The 17,925-nt window shown below is 43.5% G+C and overlaps 1 long non-coding RNA gene across 2 annotated transcripts in view; it reads left to right on the forward strand.

Annotated features, from left to right (window-relative positions):
* The window catches only part of LOC135967038 (uncharacterized), a 225,268-nt gene that overhangs the window by 180,248 nt on the left and 27,095 nt on the right, over nucleotides 1–17,925 (forward strand). The window contains exon 1 of one of the 2 annotated variants that reach the window (XR_010580844.2): nucleotides 9,263–9,401. The exons of the other annotated variant lie outside the window; for it this stretch is intronic. This is a non-coding gene — a long non-coding RNA (uncharacterized lncRNA). Of the gene's footprint in view, nucleotides 1–9,262; nucleotides 9,402–17,925 lie in introns of those variants that run through there. 2 annotated transcript variants of the gene reach the window in all.

Here is a 17,925-nt window from a genome sequence, read left to right on the forward strand (position 1 = left end):
CTTTGTTTTAGTAGAAAAAATGATTTGAAATTCTGCATGGTATTTGCCCAGAGGGACATTTTTGCCCAGACAGCTTCTTCCCACCTGTAAGCTGGATCTGACTTCAGCACATGGTGTTTTTATACCCAGAGTAAATGGGAATCTTACAAAGCTTAAGTGTGTGGTTTTTATTTTTATTTTTGCATCATTTGAAATCTTCTAATAAAGCTTCTGAACTACAGAAAACAAATCACTGGTCTCCAAAGGATACTTGAAGTTATTAGTTTTGTTTGTTCAACGTGAACATAGCTAATCCTCCAACATGTCACATTGTGTGTGTTTTTTTCCCTCATGACATTAGGGTATTACTCCTCAGCACAATATATACTTATCAGCTCTTTTTCCACTTTGCATGGTGTGTATTTTAATAGCAGAAAGGGATTTGCTGATGATTAAGAAGGAAAATAGAAGTAGAAAAATTCTTATTACATAAAATGATGCTTTGCTTACATAAAGAGGATTCTCTCAGGCTTAATTGGAAAAAAGACAAACAGGAGATAAGTGGCCTAGATGTTTACAGGTTAAACATTCCATCAGTGGCTCTGAAATCAACCCTTCCCTGGCAGCCTCAGCAGCCTGGAGGTGGCTAATTGCTGGAGCATTGAAACCATTTGAGCGACTTCATTTTCCCCCCGGGATCGACACTCACAACAGGGTAATGCTTACCCTGATAGAGGTGTCACAGTGGGGACTCGGCATAATTTGCTGATATGATATCAAAAATAGCATTAGCGTAATTACATTTCACACTTGTAATATTTCACAGGCAATAATACAGTAGAAAATTACATTTTTTTTTTGGTAACCTGGTCATTTAAAACTTTTTTTTTAATGGAGCTGCAATGAAGCTGATGTATTTGATGGGTTGTTGTTTCTTAAATGTGTGATGAATTGATAAATGCATAAATGCAGTCATTAGTCCAACCATTTGACAAGGGTTAAAAGACAGAACTGTTTCAATGGCTATCAGAAAAGGTGTCTTTTTTAATTGCAGTAGCAAAGCCATGAGGAAGGATAAGAACCTCCTTGGCCAGGCGCAGCTTGTTATAGTGGAAACACTGCCTTGAGAGCCAAAGACTTGAGATCGAGGCTCCATTGTCCCACCCTTGCTGTGTGACCTCACGTGAGTTATCGAAACTCTAAGCTACTGCTTCCAAGGATAGTGCTGAATAGACTGATCTCTTGCAGGCCATCCCAGTTGAAATATCTATATATAAACTTAAAATAAAATCCTGAGCACCCCCTACTGACTGAATGGACCCCCTTGTGGCCAGTGGGACCCCAGAAAAACCTTAGCACTGAGTTCCTAGCCATGTCAGGCGGGAGGTCAGACACACATTATTATACCCTATCCTTTCTGGAGTTTAGACACAATCATTGACCAGCATTAATGTTAAAATAGAGATCCTAAGACGGAACAGACTCTTTGTGGTAGTAAAATACCAAATCATAAACAGGATTGAAGGCCATGGCGGGCAAGGTTTAAGTCACACATCAGCCCTATCCCCAACAATTAAGAATAAGCTATGTTCTACCTGCTGCAAGAGTTTTCTTTTTCTCTAGGAGCTAAACAAGCACTGGCCTTGAGATTAGCAATATTAAAATAATTCAAACTCATCCAGCTCATAGACACTGACTCACTGAATCCCTGTTCCACCAGCCAGAACTACAGCTTTGATTGGACAAGAGACTGACTTCGGTAACATTCCTCCAGATAAGACCACCAACCATGGCCTGATTCTGGCTGGTTTACAGAGGATGCACACTTGCATGCCTTTGTATTCTGAAAAGACCTTTTGATGAATGGGGCCCAACTGTAATACATTTAAATGTTAAGTCTCCACCCCAAAGGAAACGTTATATACCTGTTTGTTCAATACGCATGTGTTAGAACTTTCATGAATATTCCTGGATTCTCCTATAACCCGTTGAATGTGTATGTTTAGCCAACCCGGTCAGCATAAAGCTCTAACCCTAATCACTACTCCTTTGAAGAGCCTGTCTCTGGTTTTGACCAGAGGCTGTGCTTCTTAGCCTGCAGGGTGGTCACCTTGCAGGCTATAACCGTTTATAAAAAATAAATTCTCCTTCTCCTTTTCTAAATTTATAGATTTTTTTTTTTTTTTTGACAGAATCTTGCTCTGTCCCCTAAGCTGGAGTGCAGTGGCATGATCTTGGCTCACCGCAACCTCTGCCTCTTGGGTTCAAGCAATTCTCCTGCCTCAGCCTCCTGAGTAGCTGGGATTACAGGTGCCCACCACCACGTCCAGCTAATTTTTGTATTTTTAATAGAGACAGGGTTTCACCATGTTGGCCAGGCTGGTCTTGAACTCCTAACCTCAAGTGACCCCCTCATCATCCCAGAGTGCTGTGATTACAGGTATGAGCCACCATGCTTGGCTGAGATGTTGGGGTTTTTTTTTTGTTGTTGTTGTTGTTTTTAGTTAATATATCATTCCAGCAAGAATTCCAAATTTTAGCTTTGCTACACATTTTTTTTGGTCATTTTAAAAAATCCTACATTTTATTTCACCACTGACGTAAATTTTCTTTTCACCAAGGGAGCATCGTAAGCTTCTGAAAATTGAGGCTTACACTGTATTTTCTTATTGGAATTTTACCAATGTGTTCTGGTGAAAAATGTTACTGGTTTAATTTCACCCTCATCTTTCTTGGAAAAATTGTGCCGGATGGACTTGGTGAGGAATCTCAAATACTGGCACTTTCTTAAACCACTCATTTCACAAGTTTCTCATCCATTCATTTATTTGGCAAATCTTCACTGAGCAACTACTATGTGTGGACACTGTGCTAGGCTCTGAGCATACAATAGTACATGAGAACAAGCTTAATCACAACAGCATATTTTTGCAAAGAACAGAAATCCACTCACTAAAGCTAATTTAAGCAGTGGGGAATTTATTATAAGGACACGAGAACATTTCCCACAAGCCATAGGTAGGAAGTGGAGCTGGGTGTTTGCAGGGACTAGAACAAAGGGTTCAGTAGCTTTGAGGACTACAGGTAACTCTTTCCTCCATCTCTCTTGTTATTCCTCCCTGGGGCTACTCGTCTTGCATCCAGGCTGCCCATTTTCTTCATTCTTGTCTCTATAGGCCATCTCTGCACACTCATCTACTTGCACACAGGTTCCACTGCTAGCCCATGTGACACCTTTGTGCAAATTAGAAGAAAGTGTCCACTCCAGGGCACACAGTTTGGCAAGCTGAGTTTCCATGCTCACTTGCTTCTCAGTTGGATGCCCTTGTACATGGTGGTCCTGCTTGCACACGGCCTTCTTCTGGCAACCCCAAAATGGTATCCTCAGCCTCCAATTCCACATGACCTTCCAGCTAGGCTCTCCACAGGTAAATGACTATGTCTTCATTACCCAAATTCAACTTCCTCAGAGACAGAAGTTAATTAGGCCAGGTGTCCATCTTTCATCCAATCAAGTGAGCCTGAGGTGAGCCAGGAGCAGCCCCATGATAAACAGGGCTCTGGAAGGAGACTCTAGGAACCGTACCTCTGCAGGGCTAGGGCAGTCCCTAGAGGGGAGACATTGCAGGGGATGCATGGCATCTGAATTAGATGGAACCTAGTCCTGGTCTTGCCCGTGAAACACTCAGACCCAGTGGGCTTGGAAAAGCAAAATGTTGGATGTTGACGACAGCTGTGCTTTATCCAGTGTCAGAGGATTTTAGGGTCTTCTGTGGTTCTGATTTTCCACATCCTGCTCCTCTAATCTCATTTGAGACTGAGACGTCTGCCTTGGGCATTTCCATATATAGCAGTTCCCACTGGGTCACCAAGACTCAAGGAAGCAGGGGCACAGGTCACAGGGAAAGGAAACTGCATCCATTGAAATACAACCTTCAAAAACCTCCACCTTGCACCCCAGCATCCTTTAAATATGGGAGAAGCTCCAGTGAAATGTGCCAGGATCCATCAGGGTCTCCATTTCCTCCTGTCAGCTGCAAGGCTTCTAGATCTTTTCAAAGACCCCTTTGAGCTGCTCCCTTGAAAATACTTCTGAGAAAATTCAACCTAGAAAGTACTCTCATTATACAGTGAGTTGTGGGAAAGCATATTGCAAAACATCTGATATTTTTATCTAAAAAAAAATCTAAGAAATAATAAAACAAAGGAAAAAGAAATGGTTGAATCATGTAGACTCTGCTTATTAAGCATTTGGCTTGAGTGAAGGTGGACAGTGAGTTCATGTTTTGACTCAATATCTTTGCTTCAAACATATAGAGGTGAGAGATTAAATGTGAAAGTAGAAAACCAAAAAGGTATAAGAGGCATGGCTCAGGAATAAGGTAAGTCCATGAACCAGAAATGCAACATGAATGGGGCTTCCTCATTGGGTCTGTTGATTCTGGGTCTAGAAGCTCACAATGGTGACTAGGAGATCCACCTCTGAGGGATCTCAGCAATTAACAATGCTCACCAGACCAATATTAACAGGCCACATTCACTGCTTAAAGCTGCTTAAAGCTGAGAGCTGGAGTGTAGCTCCCTTAGTTGTGAAAGGAAACTGAAAAGGCTGATCACTACCTGGGGCTATGGCAGAGTTTCTTACCCTAAGGGCTGTTGACATATTGGGCCACATAATTCTGTGTAGTAGAGTTGTTCTATGCATTGTAGAATGTTTAGCACGGTCCCTGGCCTCTACCCATTAAATGCCAGTAACAACAACCCACCCCCTTCAGTTGTGACAACCAAAAGTGTCTACAGACATTGCCCAATGTCCCTTGTGGAAAAATTCAGAATCTGGGCTATGGCTGTAAGAATGATGGGAACCTATAGAGGCTGGAGAACTCAGAGCTTTTTAAGTAAGAATTCAACTAAATTGGCCACTGCCTCATGATTGGATCTATGATTTTGCCAACAACACATGGGACAGGAGCCCTGAAATACCATTAGCAGATCTGACTGGGGGTGATCTTTGTGCAGGTAATTGCAAAGCTGTCAAATAAGGAAGTCAGGCAGGCAATAAAAGGTAAAATAAACCAACAAATGAAATAAGAACTAATTAGAAATCTTGAAAATAAAAAATATAGTCACCAAACCAGAAAGGCAATAGTATAAACTTTAGAGTAAATGTAGTTGGAGAAAGAATTAGTGAACTGGAAGATAGCACTGAGTTAACATGTGCTTTAGTTAGTAGCATGCAGCACTAATAGAGAGGACATTTTAAAAAACAAAACAATAATTTTTTTTAAGTTAAGAGATATAATGTATAGATCAAGAACTCCAATGTAAGGAATAGCAGAGAATCAGTATCTGACAAGAAATTGAAGAAAGGCATGATCACCTTATGTATAGTGAATTCCAAGCAGTACATATGAAGAAAAATTCACAGCTAAACACATCATAGTAAAACTGAAATACATAAAGTATAATTTCTTACAGGCACAGTAAAGGCCAACAGACACTGAAGGAATATGTTCAAAGTGTTGAAAAAAATAACTGTCAGCCTATAATTTTTCCACCTCACTAAACTATTATTCTAGAGGAGGGGCCTGCAAACTTTTTCTTAAAGGGCCAGAGAGTAAATATTTTAGGCTTCAGGGCCATATGACCATGTTTGCTCACTAAGATTTATGTCACATTTGGGAGGAAGATAGAAACAATGAGCAATTTGAGACTTCGTTGTACAAATGTAGAATTAAGTAGGTAGGTTAAAATACTAAGGATGGCAGGATGTGGTGGCTCACACCTGTAATCTCAGCACTGTGGGAGGCTGAAGCAGGAAGATGACTTAAGCACATGAGTTTGAGACCAACCTGGGCAACATAGTGAGATTCTGGCTCTACCAAATTTTTTTTTAAAAATTAGCTCAGTGTAGTGGCATGTAGCTGTAGCCCCAGCTTCTCAGGAGGCTGAGGAGGGAGGATTGCTTGAGCCTGGGAGGTCAAAGCTACAGTGAGCCATGATCACACCACTGCACTCCAACCTGGGCAACAGAGCAAGACACTGTCTCATTTTTCTGACGTCTCAAAAAAAGAAAAAAGAAAAAAGATTAAGGATGGCCCCTAGAAGACTAGAAATATACTCTATAACTTCCAAAATAACAATGTAAACAAGAACAATTATAGAAAACTTTGTCAATCTAAAAGAAGCCAGAAAATGAGGGGAAAGAAGTCAAGAAGTGGATAGCCAACAGAAATACACAAAATAAGATGGCAGAAATAATTCAGTATCTCAAGAAATGTAACTAATCAATTAAATGACAGAGACTATCAAATTGAATCAAAGCAAACTAAGAAATAAAATGCGACAAAGTCCAACTGGATATTGGCCCAGAACTCTCCTAAAGGGCTGTCTACCACAATTGCATTAGAAGCGAAAGATCTTCAGGTTATTCCCTTGCTCCACCTAATGTCCGGTTCCTACAGAAGATTTAGTACCTTGTGGTTAGATAAATTTACTTAGTCCCTTCCATGAAATGATAGCTTAAATGTGAGTGAATTGGTTTGGAAGATATCCAAGGTCTTTTAAACTCTAAAATGCCAAGACATAGTGATTCCCCTGGATAGGCAGAGCTTTGTGCCTGCATTCAGGAGCATCAAGGACACTGTGGTTACCACCGACCATGTGATGGAGGCTGGCCTTGGCACTTGGGCAGTGAGCATTTGCAGTGCAATCTCGGTTTGCATGTTGTCATTGGCCTGTATTAAGAGTCTTTTGCAGATGGACAGACGCTTGTGATTACCATCGTGTATGGGCAACATGGAGATTGGCCTGTAAGAGGAAGGAGAGGGCTTTTTGCTCCTAATGTGTTATGAAAGTTTGATCAGAGTGGGAATTTTCTGTCATGGGTGATTAGTATCATCTCCTATTAATATTCACTTTCCCTAATTCAGTATGAAAAGTGCCAACATAAAAACACTTTGCTGTGCGAGGGAAAGAGGATGCAGAATGATGCCACATACAGGTTCTAATGTCTCCTTTCTTTAAGATGAGTGGTTCCTCCCAACCCCACTGCCACCCTGTTTATTCTTTTCCATGAGAGTTTAGCCTCTTTTTTCCCCACCCTCACAGTAATTCCTGAATTCATTGGGCTATCTATCCCAAGTCAGGGAGGAATGTCAGAGTTCCTCCATGAGTCCAATGACAAATACATAATAATAATAACAACAGCAATAACGTTGATACATAACTATCGTGCATTGAGTGCTTACTGTGTGTCAGGCATTGGGCTAAGTTCTTTATGGCTATTAATTCATTAAATTCCCTCCAACAGCCCTAGTGTCCCATTTTACATTTGTGGAAACTAAGACTTAGAGGGATTGTGGCTTGCCTGAGTTCCCGCAGCCAGTAAGCAGCCGTGTAAGGCTCCAACTCAGTGGGTGTGACTGGGATTCAACTATGTGGAACAGTGTCACCCATGCTGTGGAGGAGAAGACCATAACTTATTTTATTATTATTATTTTTTGAGGATTTCTTAGGCTCTCAACCAGAATTTCTCAGCCTTGGCCATTTGACATTTTGGGCTGGAGAAGTCTTTGTTGTGGGGACTGTCCTATGCTTTGTAGGATGTTTAGCCGCATCTTTGGTCTCTATCCATTAGATGCCAGTAGCAGCCCTACTCCTCACCTCCAAGTTGTGAAAATTAAAACTGTCTCCAGAAATGTCCAAGTGTCCCTAGGGGGCAAAATCACCCCTGATTAAGAACAACTGCTGTGGACCAAGCTCTTCAACCCTCTGCCGCAGTGTCACATGGGAAGGAAGCCCTACTTCCTTCCTGCCCTCACACATTTGGCAGGAGCTGCTGTTTGCAGAGATGGGAGTAGTTCTGAGTTTTGTTTCAGGTGATAGTGAGTTTCCTGAGTGCTGAGCTTCTGCTCTCTTAAAGGCATCTGGTCTTCCACTAGTCCAGTAAAAATGCAAGACTCCTTTGAGTCTCACGGCAGTCACACTGGGTGACTTGCCTAGCTCCTGTTCCCTGGGAATGGCTCAGTGTGCTCAGGGGGCAGCCATGTGTCTAGCCAGAGCTGATGGGCCCAGGGTAGATTCTTAATCCACTTGAGGCAATGAGTTTTGTCTTCCAGGAAGCTGAAAGTGGGACCAGGTTGAGTCTCTCTTGGTGGCTATGACTGTGACCTGCAAATATGGCAGCTCCATTGACCTTCTTCCCGCCCTGTACACTAGCTGGTACAGAGAAATGGTTCTCAAATTTGGTGCCCACATCAGTAGCAGTTAGCATCACTGGGAGCTGGTCAGAAACACACATTCTCAGTTCCCATCCCAGACCTACAGATTCAGAAACTCAGAGGAGGTGTCCAGCAACCTGCAGGTTACCAAGCCCTCTGGGGGATTCTGATGTTCACTAAGATTTGCATAGAGGGTAAGAGAGACTCAAGGAAATATGATCTATGGAATAGAGAGAGGAAACTCCTGTTCCCAGTTCCAGTTCTTCCTGCTGCCCAGCCACATTCCTGTCCTTGGGTTTATGAGATGCTTTTATGTCCTAATTACAAAATCTACCTCTGACTTTCCCCCTGCCCTTAAGCTGACTGAAGTCAGTTTCTGTTGCTTGCAACTGAAAAATTCTTACTCATTCATCTCACAATACAATTCACATGGAGAGGAAATTATATGGAGCAATGTCACCCCAGTTGCTCAGGAAAATACTGTAATTTTATCAAGTGCTCTTGGAAATATTTAAAAGCTCCAGAGAAAATACCCCATGTTTATTTTCTTATTATCAAGAGCAAGAATTGTGTATTTGTGTGTCTATTTAAAGAAGCTTATGTACTGACCGCCTCTACCCCTTATCTTTCTTTGTATGTTTTATTCTTCAGTGCTAAAGGCTTGGTGTTTTCTTAGCTCTGCCCTCACTTTTTTCTCCCGATTTAAACCTGGAATTAAGAGAGATCTCAATCAGCCAACAAATATTTATTCAAGGCCTACAATATGCCATGTGTTTGGAGGGTTGGTTGGTCATGATTCCTACATAGTCTCCCCTCAAAAGACTGATAGCTTTGTAGGAGAGAATGCAATCATCCTACTCCTGTGACAGTAAGACGCACAGTGTGGTAAGTCCAGGATTAGGTCTGTGTTTAAGGTTCAGAGGAAACCCGAAAGACAGAATGATAAGCCACCAGGATGGGAGAAGTTCTGGGAAAAGAGGAAGGAAGGGTGGTAATCAGGGAAAGCTTCCTAGAGGAAGTTCCACCTAAATTAGACCTACAACTACGACTAAATGTCTACCAGGCAGAAAAGGCAAGGGAAGGAGAATGTTCAGTTTGTGGTTCACAAGCCCCAGAGAGAAGAATTTGATGCTTTATTACTTATCTCCTTGATCTGGCTGACTTGGATGGCTACAGTATCATATACATATTGACAATAAGGTAAGGACTTTTTGAAATTTCTCAAAGCCTCTAGAAACTATCTTTTATAGCACTGGCAGTGCCTCTTTTTGGACATAATTTATTAGCTGGACTTTCAGTGTGACATGGCTGAACATCACTGGCCTTTAAAGTCATCCTTGTAAGGAGAATAGGCTGTCTGTTGGTTTATCTCAACTAGAAGAAAAATAAAGAGTATGAAGGGGAAGAAAATTCCCTATTAAGTTTTATAATTATAATATGAAAATTCAGTTAATTTCTTTTATCATAGTGAGTCATTAAAGACTGAAGTAGGTTCCCAGCCTTTTGTTTCCCCAACAATCCCCCAGAGGCTGAGCGCTCTGTCATTCAAATGGGCCTGATTAAAGCAAGGAGCCTCTATCTTCAGATTACTGCTCTTTGTCATTACCATTACGTTATCTTGCTCTTCAGACTGATTTTTAATTTTTATGCTTGCAATTATAAATGATTTACAGGGACATTCATCGCCCGACCTGTCCTGAGTCATTAAATTCACCTAGGTTGAATAGCACGATGTGCACCTGAAATTAACCAAATCAGTGACATTATCTTGCTGGATTTTTCAGAGGCTTTAGAAATAGGGAAGGGACTCCATTCTCTCTCTCAACTCCTCGCCTTAATGGGAAAATATTTTTAATTGATAAAAGAGGTAATTAGGCAAGGCTAAGAGGTACGCACTAATTATGCAGTATATCTCACACAGTTTGACCATGGTTTTTGGAATAGAAGAGTAGAAGGAAAGTGATTCAAATACACACTTGGCTGCAGTCACATGGGGCTAGTTTGAGTGTGTTTTATCCTCAATCAAGTCTAGGAAGAGAACTGTGAGGATTTTTATTGAGCACCTACTATGTGCCAGGAAGATAACTCTCCCAATGGTCTTTTTGCCCCCTCTGTGTTTTGCGTTGCATTGTTCTGACATAAGGAATGGAAACTTCCTCAGGCTGGCTCAGATGAAATGGAGACTGTGACCTCACACAAGCTAAGGAAGAAGGAACCAATGGCAGGCTCTTTCATGCTCTTTCTCTGTTATTCAGGAGCCACATTACTGTTCTCATTCTGCTTCTCTCTCTCTGGTATCTGTTTTCCTCCCAGCTCTCTTTTTTCTTCACTGGCTTTCTCTACTCATTTATTTTGTGCTTGAACTCAAATAGCCCTTCCAACCCCCTTCGCCCAGGACCTTGCACCTGAAGTGTCTACCACTGGCTGGTGGACTCTCCACTCCTTAATTGATGCTCCCTATACAATGTCAGTGGTTTCTTATTAGCCAGTGGGTTTTCTACCCTCGAGTCAGGAATATGTCCCTGGTCTGCTGTGGCCAGAAGGGACAGAAATTGTGGGTGGAACAAGTAGAATGGGGATAAAAATATCTGTTTGGTGCATCTTTAAAAGAGGTATGATTTTCCCATTTTACAGAAGAGGAAACTGAGGCTAATGGAGGTTAAGTTACTTGTTAGAGGACAACTGACAGGTATCAAAGGCAGGAATTAGGGACTAGGTAAGACAGACTCCATCCTCTTGCTTCCACTTGATGTGCTGACTGCAACATCCATGCTATTTGTTGCATAAGATGTGTGAACAGGGGACACTCAACATCCAGGCTGAATGGTGGTTAATGTGGTTGGAGATCCAGTGACTCTTTGGGCAGTGTAAACAACACTAGATTCTGCCCCATTCCCATACCTTTTTCTGTGTCTGTCCAGGGACATTGAAATAGCACATCCTGCCCTCCAAAAATCAGAGATGAAAGGGAAGATATGTTGCTTCATTTGAGCTTTGGAAAGCATCCAAAGAAAATCTGGTTGAAGGGTCATGAAAATATTTTTAAGGCTTTGACAGTGAGGTATGCTAAGTGAGGGCACCTGAAATTAACCCTTTCCTCCCTGTTGGAGGATGGAGACCTGTGCCTCCCTCTACCAGCTCTAATATTTTCTAGCTGTATGACTTTGGGCAAATTACTTAACTGTCCTGACTGTCTATTTCTTCATCTGTAAAATGAGGATGATATAGTTTCAAAATTAGACCAAGCGGTGTGTACCAACAAGGAGAGGCCCTTAGAAACAGCAGTCATCTTGTGACTGTTCATTCTCCCTTTTTCCCTTTGCAGAGCCTGGCCCCTTCATAATGGTAGCCTTGGAGTTAGCTATTGCTCTGGGTCTGAGAATCCCCTGGAAAATCCTACTGATCAAGGAACTCTACCTTTCATTTTTCCAGCATCTCTTTCCTCTGTAAGGACCAAGGGAAACTTTCCCTTCACCCTCTGAAGGTTTGCTGAAAAAAATCAACTCAAAAAAGACAGATTAATTGGAAAAAAAGCATATAAACTTATTTAACGGGTGCATGGGGAAATCACACTGGTTGCCTGTTCTTCAGCAGGTTCAGAAACTTATATGCCATCCTGGCAACACAGGTTATGAGAGCGGGGTGGAGAAGAGGGGCAATAAAGGATTATTAGGGAGAATGAGTGGATCCCTAGTAATCCACTCATTAGTGGATCAAAAACTCACTTGTAGATAGTTCTCTTTGACAGTGAAAGGGTCTGTTCAGGTATGGTTACATTCTTGGTGTTTCAGGGAAGGGAAAAAAACAATTGTTCTCCTTGGTCGGTCTGGATCCTAGGGAGATAAAGGAATGTCAGATTCTTTGGGAGAGATTATGAAGTTTGGGGCGAAGGTCAGAAAGACCTTGAAGCTTCTTCAGTTGATGATGTCAAAGTATCATTTTTGGGGGTTTGGTTTCCGATCCCCAACACCTCCATTACATAAAACAGCACCCCCTTACTTGGAGGGCAGTGCCGTTTTCTTCCAGTGTGGTCCTGACAAGGCTGCCAATTCAGTACCACCCCAGGCCTGGGCAATGATAAATGCCATCTGCCTGGCCTCCTTGATTGGGCCAGAGATGGGGACATGACTGAAGGTGTTACCCAAAAAATACCAAGGTGGCGGACTAGTCACCAGGCAGGCATGTCCTGAGGTCCTTCTCCTATTTCCCTTTTGGCAACACACGTGAGTTAGCCCAAGTGTGCTTCCTCAGCTCACTGCCTCACCCGTCAGCAGCCTATAAGGGATGCTAGCTCAGTCTACAGTCCCACCCAGCTTTGTCCCACCTGGCTTTACCAGATTTGTTACCTGAAAAATACCAGGGTTTCTTACCTGGTGAATAACAAACAACTCTCCACGAGTATACAGGTTTTGATCTATAGGAATTTTATTACTTGGCACAAGTAAGGATGACACTGGGAGTATTCTCCAAAGCAGCATCTCTCCGAGGGAAAGTGACAGTAGGGTTTTATGGGGTCGGGGAGAGGGAAGACAGGGGGTCATTGCATGTCGAGGAGGGGTCCTAGTTGCGTAGATGCAGTGAGTCATCATGTCAACACATAGGTTGCATGTTATGGTAATGAAGCTACAGCTCCGCCCAGGGTGGAGACTTTAGCATGGTCCTGAGAAAGTTCATAAGAGTTCATCTGTGTTGCTGCATGTCTGTTGAGGAGCTGGTTTAAACCAACAAGGTGACTGCATTCCAGCTAGGGTTTGGGGAAGAACAGGCTGCAGGGCAGGAGGCGGTAAGCCAAGCTGATGGGTGGTTGATTAAATTCCTGTTGTTCCTGGAGACCCTCCCTGTCTGCTTATAAATCTTCCCCCTAGAGATGTCATCCTCATTCTTCAGGGGTCTGAGTCAGAGGTCATTCTTCTGTAACTTCCTCATGCTGACCAGGGCTGCCTGTAACAACTGTAGTATTTGTTTTGCATGCTTAATCTACTTATTGCCTGCAGTCAGGAGGCCTCTTTCTTTCCAAATTGCCCCATGGGCGTGGAGTACATAGAGGGCATAAATGACGTGGTTTGGCTGTGTCCCCACCCAAATCTCATCTTGAACTGTAGTTCCCATAATTCCCATCTGTCGTGGGAGGGATCCAGTGGAAGGTAATTGAATCTTGGGGACGGTTACCTCCATGATGCTCTCATGATAGTGGGTGAGTTATCATGAGAGCTGATGGTTTTATAAGGGGATTTACCCCTCTTCACTCTGCACTTCTCCTTGCTGCTGCCATGTGAAGAAGGATGTGTTTGCTTCCCTTTCTGCCATGATTGTAAGTTTCCTGAGACCTTCCCAGCCCTGTGGAACTGTGAGTCCACTAAATCTCTTTTCTTTACAAATTACCCAGTCTCAGGTATGTCCTTATAGCAGCATGAGAACAGGCTAATACACTTAGAGTCTGTGTAGAGGGTGATGGCCTTGCCGAGCCCTAAGGACAAGACTTCAGTCAGGGTTATTATTTCAGCCTTCTGGGCCAATGTCCTGGGAGGTAGGCTGTTAGCCTCCTTAAGCCTAAGTAAGCACATCACTGCACACACTGCTTTTTGCTGGCACATTGTTGTGAAACTACTCCCATCTACAAACCAGACCTTTTAGAGTTTTGAAGGGGTTCACTTTCTAGGCCCTTTCCACTGGAATATATTTTATCAGTAGTGGTTGAGCATTCATGTAGGAGGGGCTGGGAGGTGGGCAGAAGCATGGCAGGGTGAAAGATCTGGCACACCTTGATATGGATACTGGGGCTTCTCCAGGCAGGTTGTAGCCACTGCCCTGAGACATAAGGACCATTCCCTGGTGTTTCAAATAAATAAGCCACCACTCTTCTCAGTGGTCCTAGCATTTGGGTAAGCACACCCACAGCCATTTCCTGCCCTTCATGGACAAATAAGCAAAAAAGGTTTAGCCAAGTTAGGCAGGGCTAAAGCGGGAGCAGTGGTCAGTGCTTCTTTTAGTTTGTTGAAGACCCGCTTACATTGCCCACCTCATTCAAAAGGGTCTCACTCTGGCCCTTGTAGCTTTTCATGTAAGGGCTTTGATGAGACACCAAAATTGGAAATCCATATTCTACAGAATCCTACCGTTCCCAAGAATCCATGTAACTGCTTTTGGTTCTGAGGAGGAGGCATTTGACACATAGCCATTTTCCTGTCCTGGGGAAGACTTCTCTGTCCCTGAGAAATTAAGTAGCCCAGTATTTAACCTGATCTCTTGAAATCTGTGTTTTCTTTTTAGATACCTTATAGCTACTTTCAGCTAGAAAGTTTAGGGTAATGACAGTATTTCTACCAGATTCCTCTTTAGAGAGGCTACCGACCAAGGTATCATACACATATTGTAAGATAGTTCCCTTTCCTTTTTTTACACACCTTTTTTCCTCTTTTTATGGAGACAGAGTCTCTCTATGTTTCCCAGGCTGGTCTCAAACTCCTGAGCTCAAGTGATCCTCCTGATCTGGCCTCCCAAAGTACTAGGATTACAGGTGTGAGCCGCTGCACTCAGCACCCTTTTCCAAATGTAAATATCTCAAGTCTTTACTTAACACACTATCCAAAATAGGGGGAGAGTTCTTGAATCCCTGAGGCAAGGCTGTCCAGCAATATTGTTTCCTTTGATGGGACTCAGGATCTTCCCATTCAAAGGCAAACAACTCCTGGGATTCTGGGCTCAGGGGGACACAGAAAAAGGTATCCTGAAGATCTAGCATGGTATACAATTTGCTTTCTCCTGGAAGGTTAATCATAATGGTATAAGGATTGGGTACAACTGGGTGAATATCTTGAACAAACCAATATTCTTTAGTTCTTGGCTTTTTGACTGGCAAGATATAGGGCAACTGGCAAGCGTGGATTACACCTTGCTCTAGGAGGTGATGGAGCACCAGTAGAATGCCTCTCAGTGCCTCAGACCTCAGTGGGTATTGCTTAGCCCTGGGTCTCCCTTCTGGTTCCTTCAATTGTACTGATACCACTGGCCTGGCCGTTTTTGCTCCTCTGACCTCTCCCTGAGCTTACACCACAGGGTTAACCAAGTTAACCTTTTCTTAAATTGAAAAGATTCTCAATTTCTAAAGGAATCTCCTCTGGGTCCAGAACTTCCCCATGAACCAGGGCCAGCATGGTGGCTCCATGGGCCCAGAGAAACTCCACCGTGTCCTGTCCTGATTTAGAGCAACTGTAGCCCCAAACTTAGTCAGAAGGACCTCTCCCAAAAGGAGAATGGGGCATTCAGGGACATAGAGGAAGAAATGAGTCAAGGTCTTAGATCCCCTTCACAGACCAGATACTCCAGGAATCTTAGAATTTCTTTTAGCAGACATACTTTTATATTATATTCCCTCTTGGATAGGGGTTCCCTTTTAGTGAAACATAAAAAATGTAGCCCCAGCATCAAGAACTCAACTGGCTGTTCCCCTACTTCTAGGGTTACCCAGGGATTCTTGAGGGAGATGTGGAGCTTGATGATCTAGGTGAGGAGCCCCAGCACCCCATTAGTTAGTTTTCTCTCCAGTTAGAGGGAACTGGTGCTCGGATTCGTCCTCTGTTTTCCCCCTCTGGGGAGAATCTGGACACTTCCTTTTCTGGTGTCCCTCCTGTTTGCAGTAAGCACATTGTTTGGGTCCCAGCTTAGGCAGCCTCTGAGTCCCATGGCGGGGTTTCTGCTTACTCACTCATGCTTTCTTCTTCCTTCCTCCTGGGTTACCTGGAGTAGTCTGTAGGGCTACTGCCAGAAAATGAGCCTGTCTCTCCATCTTCTTGTCCTCCCTTTTGTCAGATGCCACATCTCTATTCTTGTTGACCTTGAAGACAATGTCTATTAGTTGGGAAGGGAGAGTGCCTGGATTTATCGCCAATTTTGGAGTTTCCTCTGAATATCTGGGGCACTCTGAGAGATGAAGTGGGAGCCAAGCACTACTCGGCTTTCAGGGTCATCTGGGTTCCAAAGGGTGTAATCCTGGAGCCATTCTCATAGTCTCTTTAGGAATACTGATGGATTTTCTTTAGGGCCTTGCTCTATTTCCCAGAGTTTTCCCCAACTGACCAGGGGCTGGCTAACGTAAGCAGCATGTTCCTATAATAATCTAGCTGCTTTTGATCCCTATTACCACTGGGGGCTCTGTGAGGATTGGCTCTTGGGACTGACACCTTAGCAGCCCAGTAGATTTTGTGACCATGGTTATCAGCACACATCTTGTCTGCCTCCTCCTTGGCTTTGGCCATGATGGCAGATTTCCCTTCTCCCATGCAAGGTTGCCATTAAGGTCTGCATGTCTGGCCACGTGGGGGTTATGTGTGGAGAATATTGCCCTTATGAGAGTTGTGAACTCTTCTGGGCTCACCCATAAGACCTTAGTATGGAATTTCCAGTTGTACAAGTCAGCAGCTGTAAAAGGCACATAGACCCATGCAAAACCTCCATGTCCATCAGGCACCTGCCTGAGGGGGAACAGCTCCCTTTAGGGTTATATGTATTCCCACTATGAGTGGTGCTCCCAGGCAGGGAGGGGTACAGTGGAGGAGGGCTTCTCTTGCCATAGTGGGAGCTACAGTCAACTCCTTAGAGTTTGGAGGGCCCAGCAAGTGATACGGTTTGGCTGTGCCCCCACCTAAATCTCATCTTGAATTGAAGTTCTCATAATTCCCATGTGTTGTAGGAGGGACCCAGTGGGAGGGATCCGGTACTTTACCTGAGACTGGTAAATTACCTGGGGTTGGTAAAATACCCAAGACTGGGTAATTTATAAAGAAAAGAGGTTTAATTGGCTCACAGTTGTGCATGGCTGGAAAAGAGAGACTCAGCTTCCCCTAGTCAGGTACCTAGATGAGGCATGGTTCAGGTCCCAGTGATGACCCCTTCCAGCCAGAGCCATTCAGCCATTGGAGATCATAAAAGGCTCCTTGGAAGAGTGGTACTGCCACAGTGATGCCCCTTGCTACTGATCTTCCAGAAAGTAGGCATGAACCTTGAGGCCCTTACACTCTCTTCTATCCTCACGTCCTAAGCTGTAACATTAGCAAAAATGCAGTGCACCTTATGATCAACTAGCACTATTCCCAGCCATGGCTCAGCACCTGCTATTAATCTCTGACTGCATACTGCTTGAAAAGCATGCCTCATTTCCTATCACAAAACCATTTAATTGGATTATAGATGCTTGCACTCACAATTTCTTCATGAGTATAAACCATCATTGATGAAGTGAAATGTGCTTACTGTTGCAGCCCTGACACGAGAAGTCCCACATCTCCGCCCCCATGCCCGCATGTTTGTTCTCATCCACATCTGTCATCTGTACCTGTGGGTGTGCCCCAGGGCAGCTTCCCCTTCCCTTAGGCCTGTGGGGCCTTCACCTGGGTGTTGACTCCTCTGGAATTTCTCCAAGCCTCCTCTTGCTGATTTCCAAGGTGAGCCTCACTAACATCTTCCCTGTATTCTTCTGAATGGTTTCTAATGAGGCAACCTCAAGGGATTGACTTTGGAGTCAAATAGACTTATGTTTGGATTTCAGTACTATTAATAACTAGTTATACAATTCTGGATACGCCTCAGTTTTCTTTCTGTAAAATGGAGATGTCCTAGGATTCTCAGGCAGTGTGGGAGGAGATATTTGGCAACAGCTTCCTCCCCTTGGATCCATTTGCATCTGTTAAGTTGCATCAGAAACAGGTGCCTTCTGTTCGAAGGTATG

Source organism: Macaca fascicularis, chromosome 14, assembly GCF_037993035.2.
Source record: "Macaca fascicularis isolate 582-1 chromosome 14, T2T-MFA8v1.1".
In the NCBI taxonomy this organism is placed as follows: Eukaryota; Metazoa; Chordata; class Mammalia; order Primates; family Cercopithecidae; genus Macaca; species Macaca fascicularis.